Raw genomic sequence first — 10549 nt, 5'->3', positions numbered from 1 at the left:
TAAATGAATTCTATCATTAACTCTGCTAAACTTTCTTTAGAGATGAATGGATATTGTGGATAAGTGGCCATAGGATTTTCAGTGAGATGAATGGTCCTATTGTTTAAACACTGCATGCCTTGTCCTTGAACATTAGCCTGGAGGAATTATAGTGTGGGGTTCATGTGGGTTTCTGACTCATTGACTCGGTCTTGCCACCTATTTAGGGGCCTTCAAAGACGGGTGTTGACTCTTTGTAAAGGTGGGACCATTGCGGTAGATTTTCTAAAGATTTTCTCCAGAATCAAAAACAGAACATCCATCTGGTTCTCTTGTATGGGCAAGCATAACACACCCGATTCCTATTTTCTCTCTCTCTTTCACGCATGCACACACCACAATGCCTCCTACGCGATATCACAGATGTATTCATTGGCTTGTAGTAAGGCTTGTAGCTGCTCTGAACTTACTACATAAGGGTCATCTGAACATTCTGATGACTACATTTGGGTGCCAGTGACCAATCAGCCCTCTCCGACCTCAAAGCAACTGGACCAATGAATCTCAGTGTATATGACTGAGTCAGTCTTTCACTCCAAGGTCATGGCTGGCTGATATGATGTCCTGCCTCACAATACTCCACTGTCTCTGCTTTTACACCCGACAGGAAATGGCCCCATTGTCCTTGGGAGAGGATGAGGCCGCCTGTCCGGGACCGGACCAGCCCCATCGGCTCACTGGCTGGATTGATGGAGAGTGTTGTAAATTATTAACGGCTGTTTCCCCCAATGTGAGACACTGTAGTCTTGTGTTTAATGCGGAAGAATGGACAGTGGGAAGCTATATATGATCTCACACCACAAGACAGAATTAGACTACTCTGCTACATTAAAACGTGTGTGAGTGATTAGTGTAGAGAGGTTCAAGTACCAATGCTTTTTTGATGGATTAATATGGATAATAATATTGTCTATAAAGTGGATTGTTTAGCATGCACCAGCTATGACAGAGTACGTGTGATAAATCTATAATGTCCTTTGTAACTCAGTTGCTAGAGCATGGTGCTTGTAAAGCCAGGGTAGTGGGGTTCCCAGTGCCAACCATATGTAAAATGTATGAACGCATGACTGTCACTTTGGATAAAAGCATCTGCTAAATGGCATATTATATACTGTATATGTACAGTTGAAGTCGGAAGTTTACATACACTTAGGTTGGAGTCATTAAAACTCATTTTTCCACTCCACAAATTTCTTGTTAACAAACTATAGTTTTGGCAAGTTGGTAAGGACATCTACTTTGTGCATGACAAGTAATTTTTCCAACAATTGTTTACAGACAGATTATTTCACTGTATCACAATTCCAGTGGGTCAGAAGTTTACATACACTAAGTTGACTGTGCCTTCAAACAGCTTGGAAAATTCCAGAAAATTATGTCATGGCTTTAGAAGCTTCTGATTGACGCAAATGATGTACACCTCCAATAGGCTAATTGACCTGTGGATGTATTTCAAGGCCTACCTTCAAACTCAGTGCCTCTTTGCTTGACATTATGGGAAAATCCAAATAAATCAGCCAAGACCTCAGAATTATTTTTGTCTGGTCCACAAGTCTGGTTCATCCTTGGGAGTAATTTCCAAACGTCTGAAGGTACCACGTTCATCTGTACAAACAATAGTACGCGAGTATATACACCATGGGACCATACAGCCGTCATACCGCTCAGGAAGGAGACGTGTTCTGTCTCCTAGAGATGAACGTACTTTGGTGCGAAAAGTGCAAATATATCCCAGAACATCAAAGGACCTTGTGAAGATGCTGGAGGAAACAGGTACAAAAGGATCTATATCCACAGTAAAACAAGTCATATATCAACATAACCTGAAAGGCTGCTCAGCAAGGAAGAAGCCAGTGTTCCAAAACCGCCATAAAAAAGCCAGACTGGTTTGCAACTGCACATGGGGACAAAGATCATACTTTTTAGAGAAATGTCCACTGGTCTGATGTAACAAAAATAGAACTGTTTGGCCATAATGACCATTGTTATGTTTGGATGAAAAAGGGGGAGGCTTGCAAGCCGAAGAACACCATCCCAACCGTGAAGCACGGGGGAGGCAGCATCATGTACTTCACAAAAGATGGCATCACGAGGCAGGAAAATTACGTGGATGTTTTGAAGCAACATCTCAAGTCATCAGTCAGGAAGTTAAAGCTTGGCCGCAAATGGGTTTTCCAAATGGACAATGACACCAAGTACACTTTCAAAGTTGTCAAAATGGCTTAAGGACAACAAAGTCAAGGTATTGAAGTGGCCATCACAAAGCCCTGACCTCAATCCTATAGAAAATGTGTGGGCAGAACTGAAAAAGTGTGTGTGAGCAAGGAGGCCTACAAATCTGACTCAGTTACAGGAGGAATGGGCCAAAATTCACCCAACTTATTGTGGGAAGCTACCCGGAACTTTTGACCCAAGTTAAACAATTTAATGGCAATGCTACCAAATACTAATTGAGTGTATGTAAACTTCTGACCCACTGGAAATGTGATGAAAGAAATAAAAGCTTCTCTCTACTATTATTCTGACATTTCACATTCTTAAAATAAAGTGGTGATTCTAACTGACCTAAGACAGGGAATTTTTACTCGGATTAAATGTCAGGAATTGTGAAAAACTGAGTTTAAATGTATTTGGCTTAGGTGTATGTAAACTAACTTCAACTGTATATACACACGGAGTGTACAAAACCTTAAGGACACCTGCTGTTTCCATGACAGACTATCCAGGTGAAAGCTATGATCACTTGTTAAATCCACTTCAATCATTGTTGATGAAGGTGAGGAGACAGGTTAAAGAAGGATTTTAAAGCCTTGAGACAATATAGATATGGACTAGGTGTGTGCCATTCAGAGGGTAAATGGGCAAGACAAAAAATCTAAGTGCCTTTGAATGGGGTTTGGTAGTAGGTGCCAGGTGCACTGGTCTGTGTCAAGAACTGCAATGCTGCTGGGTTTTTCACTGTAACTAACAGTTTCCCGTGTGTATCGAGAATAGTCCACCCACCCAAAGAACATCCAGTCCAACTTGAAACAAATGTGGGAAGCATTGGAGTCAACATGAGCCAGCATCCCTGTGGAACGCTTTCGAAACCTTGTAGAGGCCATGCCCGGGCGAATTGAGATTGTTCTGAGGGAAAAAGGTGGAGTACAACTCAATAATAGGAAAGTGTTCTCAATGTTTTGTACACACAGTGTGTATATGTATATATTATTATTCAATATAAACTATAGGTATTTCAAGACTGATAAACAATTTTTCCATCAATTTATATTTAACATGTTTTGCCTGTACAAATATTTAATTTAACACATTTTGAAAGTCAATGCATTGCTTTGTACATGACTTTAGCCACTAGAGGTAGACAGTATCCACACATCAAAACACACAACACTACACATTCAAATACTACTTTACCCCATATATCAGCACCACCGTGTGTGTGTGTGTGTGTGTGTGTGTCAGTGGACGCTGCTGAGGGGAGGACGACTCATAATAATGGCTGGAAGGGAGTCGATGGAATGGTATCAAACGCGTGGTTTCCACATGGTTCATACCAATCCATTGACTCTATTCCAGCCATTACTATAAGGCATCCTCCCCTCAGCAGCCTCCAATTGTGTGTGTGCGCATATGTGCTGTTCAGGGTCAGATGGATGCATTCCCAAAGGGATTTGGTGGTTCTCTCTGGGGGTTAAAATAGCCAGCATTTACTGCTCCAACCCAGTGTTGGCATCTTAAGGAGTGTGGGAGAATCTAGATATAGAGTAGGAGAGAGATGAAGCCCATCTTTAGAATGGGAGAGACATCAAGCCCATAAGAGTTCCTGCTGTTTTGGGAGGAGTGGTGCAATTTCACAGCAAATTGGTTCTTTACAATTTTCTCACCATATACAGTACTGTGCAAACGTTTTAGGCAGGTCAGGTGTGAAGAAAATGCTGTAAAGTAAGAATGCTTTCAAGAATAGACATAATAGATTATCATTATCAATTAACAAAATACAAAGTGAGTGAACAGAAGAAGAATATACATCAAATCAATATTTGGGGTGACCACCCTTTGCCTTCAAAACAGCATCCATTCTTCTAGATACACTTGCACAGTTTTTGAAGGAAGTCGTCAGGTAGGTTGGACCAAACATCTTGGAGAACTAACCACAGTTCTTCTGTGGATTTAGGCAGCCTCAGATACTTCTCTCTCTTCATGTAATCCCAGACAGACTTGATGATGTTGAGATCAGGGCTCTTGTGGGGGCCATACCATCACTTCCAGGACTCCTTGTTGTTCTTTACGCTGAAGATAGTTCTTAATGATTTTCGCTGTATGTTTGGGGTCGTTGTCATGCTGCAGAATACATTTGGGGCCAATCATATGCCTCCCTGATGGTATTGCATGATGGATAAGTATCTGCCTTTACTTATCAGCATTGAGGAGACCATTAATTCTGACCAAACCCCCAACTCCATTTACAGAAATGCAGCCCCAAACTTGCAAGGTACCTCCACCATGCTTCACTGTTGCCTGCAAGACACTCATTTGTGTACTGCTCTCCGGCGAACAAACTGCCTTCTGCTACAGCCAAATATTTCACATTTTGACTCATCAGTCCATTTTTATGCACTCCAGTTCCTGTGTATAGTTGAGTTTCTTGGCCTTGTGTCCACATGGAGGTATGCTTTTTTGCCCGCAAGTCATCCATGAAGGCCACTTCTGACCAGACTTCTCTGGACAGTGGATGGGTGTACTAGGGTTCCACTGTTTTCTGCCAATTCTGAGCTGATGGCACTGCTGGACATCTTCTGATTGCGAAGGGAAGTAAGCAGGATGTGTCTTTCATCTGCTGCAGTAAGTTTCCTATTTTGTTGCATTTCATGTCATGGACATACACAATTGTCCAAATTGGTGAAGTGAAAAAAAGAACTTGTTTAAAAAAAACATGAAAGTGGTGCGTGCATATGTATTCACCCCCTAAATAAGGTCTGGTGCAACCAATTCCCTTCAGAAGTCACGTATTTAGTTAAATATGTCCACCTGTGTGCAATCTAAGTGTCACATGATCTCAGTATATACAGTTGAAGTTGGAAATGTATATACACTTAGGTTGGAGTCATTATAACTTGTTTTTCAACCACTCCACAAATTTCTTGTTAACAAACTAGTTAGGACAAGTCGGTTAGGACATCTACTTTGTGCATGACAAGTAATTTTTCCAACAATTGTTTACAGACAGATTATTTCACTGTATCACAATTCCAGTGGGTCAGAAGTTTACATACAATAAGTTGACTGTGCCTTTAAACAGCTTGGAAAATTCCAGAAAATCGTGTCATGGCTTTAGAAGCTTCTGATAGGCTAATTGACATCATTTGAGTCAATTGGAGGAGTACATGTGGATGTATTTCAAGGTCTACCTTCAAACTCTGTGCCTCTTTGCTTGACATGATGGGAAAATCAAAAGAAATCAGCCAAGACCTCAGAAAAAAAATTGCGGACTTCCACAAGTCTGGTTCATCCTTGGGAGCAATTTCCAAACGCCTGAAAGTACCACGTTCATCTGTACAAACAATAGTATGCAACTATAAACACTATGGGACCACGCCGCCGTCATACCGCTCAGGAAGGAGACACATTCTGTCTCCTAGAGATGAACGTACTTTGGTGCGAAAAGTGCAAATCAATCCCAGAACAACATCAAAGGACCTTGTGAAGATGCTGGAGGAAACAGGTACAAAAGTATCTATATCCACAGTAAAACGAGTCCTAGATCGACATAACCTGAAAGGCCGCTCAGCAAGGAAGAAGCCACTGCTCCAAAACCGCCATAAAAAAGCCAGACTACGGTTTGCAACTGCACATGGGGACAAAAATCGTACATTTTGTAGAAATGTCCTCTGGTCTGTTGAAAGAAAAATAGAATTGTTTGGCAATAATGACCATCGTTATGTTTGGAAGAAAAAGGGGGAGGCTTGCAAGCCGAAGAACACCATCCCAACCGTTAAGCACGGGTGTGGCAGCATCATGTTGTGGGGGTGCATTGTTGCAGGAGGGACTGGTGCACTTCACAAAATAGATGGCGTCACGAGGAAGGAAAATTATGTGGATATATTGAAGCAACATCTTAAAATAAAGTGCTGATCCTAACTGACCTAAGACAGGGAATTTTTGATAGGATCAAATGTCAGGAATTGTGAAAAACTGGGTTTACATGTATTTGGCTAAGGTGCATGTAAACTTCCGACTTCAACTGTATACACCTGTTCTGAAAGGCCCCAGAGTCTGAAACACCACTAAGCAAGGGGCACCACAAGCAAGCTGCACCATGAAGACCAAGGAGCTCTCCAAACAGGTCAGGGACAAAGTTGTGGAGAAGTACTGATAAGGATTGGGTTATAAAAAACATCCGAAACTTTGAACATCTCACGGAGCACCATTAAATCCATTATTAAAAAATTGAAAGAATATGGCACCAGAACAATCCTGCCAAGGGAGGGCCTCCCACCAAAACTCAGACCAGGCAAGGAAGGCATTAATCAGAGAGGCAACAAAGAGACCAAAGATAACCCTGAAGGAGCTGCAAAGCTCCACAGCGGAGATGGGAGTATCTGTCCATAGGACCACTTTAAGCCATACACTCCACAGAACTGGGCTTTACGGAAGAGGCCATTGCTTAAAGAAAAAAATAAGCAAACAGGTTTGGGGTTCGCCAAAAGACATATGGGAGAGTCCCCAAACATATGGAAGGAGGTACTACTAATAATAATAATAATAATAATAATAGCCATTTAGCAGACGCTTTTATCCAAAGCGACTTACAGTCATGTGTGCATATATTCTACGTATGGGTGGTCCCGGGAATCGAACCCACTACACTGGCGTTACAAGCGCCATGCTCTACCAACTGAGCTACAGAAGGACTCTGATCAGATGAGACAAAAATGTTGCTTTTTGGCCATCAAGGAAAAAGCTGTCTGGGGGGAAGAGTTATGCACGCTCAAGTTGTTTTTGTCTTATTTCTTGTTTGTTTCACAATAAAAAATATTTAGCATCTTCAAAGTGATAGGCATGTTGTGTAAATTAAATGATACAGACCCCCAAATAGTCTATTTCAATTCCAGGTTGTAAGGCAACAAAATAGGAAAAAATGCCAAGGGGGGTGAATACTACCTTGTGGCTGTGCTCAGTCTTGCCATGGTGTATGACTTTTGACAGTAAACTGTCTTCAGCAACCTCACCTTGTAAGCTGATCCTTACCCAGTTTTATTCCTCCTACACCCATGTTTCAGTTAATGATTGTGTTTCAACCTACATATTTAATTGATGATCATTAGCACCTGTGTGGTATAATCATACACCTGACTATATGCCTACACAATCCCTGACTTTGTGCAAGTGTACCTACAAGAATTGATGCTGTTTTGAAGGCAAACAGTGGTCACACCAAATATGGATTTGATTGACATTTTTCACTCACTTTGTATTTAGTTAATGTAATCTTTATTTAACTAGGCAAGTCAGTTAAGAACAAATTCTTATTTAGAATGATGAGTGGGTTAAGTGCCTTGTTCAGGGGCAGAAGGACAGATTTTTACCTTGTCAGCTCAGGGTTTCAATCTAGCAACCTTTCGGTTACTGGCCCGATGCTCTAACCACTAGGCTACCCTATAATCTATTAATATGTCTATTTTTGAATGCATTCTTACTTTACAGCATTTTTTCATACCTGCCTAAAACTTTTGCACGGTGCTGTATATTTTGCACCCTTGAATATTATTACATCCATCCAATTTTATATTTAAAAAAATAAGCATGAATATAACCATAAATAATATCTAAGAAAGTCAATAAACAGCCTCAAAATGTAATATAGGAAGTAGGCCAAGCTTTTTAATAATTTCCATGCTTGTAATCTGCTGCCTTGAGGTTAACTGCTTCCTTTAACCTACTAGATGAATGCCTGATATGTCAGATATAGTATCATCAAAATGATCCATGGAGCAGCAGGACATGACTAAAATACATTTCATGTGACCGCTGGTTTGGCTGCCTCTAATTTGAACATGGCTGGGCTGCAAACTGCAGGGAAGTTACTTTTATGATGTACCCAGGGAACTTCCACTGGATTTATTTAGGTGGTTTTCTATAATAATGTTTTGTCTGTTGAAATCAAACAACAAGGTATTTGTGTACATCTTATACTTACATGTTAGCCACATTCTGAACACATTGACATTTGTAATACATACAATTTCACTAAATAGTTTTCATATTTGCGCATGAATGCGAGATTGTTGAGGTGTTCATCATGTCTGTTACTGTTCCTGGGGGCCACTGCTTCAAAGTATTCTAGCTAAGCAAGGAGGTTGCTCGTGAAACTACATGTTCCATAATGCTTCGCTTCCAAGATGACCAAATACAGACGGACCCAGCGCTTTGAAAGCCCGAAGTCCGGAGGAAAAGTTCCTGTCAAGTTTGCCTACAATGACCTTGAAGAACTTGGATAAAAGCAAATGCGTAAGTCTCTATAAACTTGTCACCGTATGTCACAGTATTATCTGTTGATGGTTGCATTTAGGTAATTATCTTCTAAACAAAGCAATGTGTGACCAACTTCATGAAGCGAAGTTTCCATAGGGTGGGATCCCTGCCCTCTTGTTGTCGGTGGAAATGCAAAACGCCTGTGCTCTTTGAAAATGTTCTCAAAAGAAACACTTATTTATCTCAGAAGTAGGTCACATTAATTCATTGTACACGACTGTCACCCTTTTCAGTTGCAGCATAGTGAATTAATTATCAGCAGAAAAGATGAAGAGAGATGTAACGTTAGCTCGTCAACTGGAAAATTGGCTGAGGCAAATCGGATCGTATCACGACAACATTATCTAATCTTTGTTAGGCCTAATTGACAAATGAATCGCACCCATCAGGTTGCCGACAATTCAAGTCGATAATTAACATTTCCTTTTTACCCCAAACATGTCAATCTTTAGTTTACATGCAATTGATTCATAGTGGACGACAAATTACAACGGGATATAGGAAGACGGCAGATAAATATTGAATAGGATAGTTTACTAACAGGATTTGCCATGTTTCTGTTTGCAACATTGTTTCTGTTTGCGACACAATATTTGCAACGTTTTGCAATGTTTCAAACAAACAGTACAGTTTGTCTTTGAAAATCCCCTACCGGTATAACTGTGGTAGGCTATAATTTTATGACTACTGTCAATGTGTTCTGTAGTGGTGTTTCCGTACCAGTCCTCTGTCAATGTGGCCATGTTTTGAAAACATTTATCAAAATAGGTGTATAAGGCCCTATTCTGTCATTTACTGCATATTGATAGTGTTAAACAACTGATGTTAGTCCTTGGAACTATCCAACACACCATTGACACTGACTATACCAACCCTACATATTGATGGGTGTTTGCAATATACTGTAGCACCTCGATACAGATACAATCAAGCGAGTTGCTGCATGTCAGATCCAGTCACCTCACTCTTTGAACGTCATAATCACTTTAGCCTAGGCTGTCTTGACTGCATCCTGTTGTATTAGCTCGGGACACAACAGGAGGTGGCGCTATCACCATCATTTTTTTGATGACTAAATAGAAATGCCCTTATATGGCAGCCGTTATTACTCAGAGCTGTAACTTAGAACATGCCTTTTTTTAAATTTGTGATACTTTTCCATAAATAGCCTAACATGACCAGCCAACTGGTTTAGAGTCTATGCCAAATAATGACACCTCTGTAATCACAGATCTATGATGTATTCATGCCTTTCATATTCAGTGCATTCCTTTATTGCCCATTGTCTGGTGTTGCCCTACCATATGCCATCAGCATGTAGCCGAATCGTCCTAGTTTTCCGGTTAGTTTAATTGTCAAACTACAATGGACAATTATTTCTAAAACCTATAAGCCAGATTTAGAGAGCATTTTGGAGCCAAACAACATGAGCTAAGTTTATCTTGGTTGGTTGCACGTCACTGGTTTCATTATGACCATATTTGAGCATTCTTGTTTGTTAATCAGTCATCTTCTACTTTAGAAAAAACGATTCATTATAATAGCTGTAGGTAATAGATGTTGAACTGTAGCGTAATATAGTAGTGCATGAGTAAGGCATTTGATTTAGCTCGTGTACAGCCTTGTGTAAAGCAGAAAGTGAGATGTCTGATTTGACTGATGCAAATGAATGGCTCTAATCAGAGCACCAGACGGAGGCAGATAGTATGACAGAGAGAGAGAGGGGAGAGGGAATTCCTTGCCTGCAGCTGCAATACGACAGGGTGTACAAGTGCTGACTCACACACTGTCTTTCATTCTCACACACACACACACACACACACACACACACACACACACACACACACACACACACACACACACACACACACACACACACACACACACACACACACACACACACACACACACACACACTTTGTCACACACACCCTCTCTTTCTGTCCCTCCCCAACTCTCCATTATAACCCCACCTCTT

The sequence above is a fragment of the Oncorhynchus keta genome, chromosome 10, assembly GCF_023373465.1.
Source record: "Oncorhynchus keta strain PuntledgeMale-10-30-2019 chromosome 10, Oket_V2, whole genome shotgun sequence".
In the NCBI taxonomy this organism is placed as follows: Eukaryota; Metazoa; Chordata; class Actinopteri; order Salmoniformes; family Salmonidae; genus Oncorhynchus; species Oncorhynchus keta.
The sequence above is the reverse complement of the archived record's forward strand: the minus strand, read 5'-3'. Positions refer to the sequence as shown.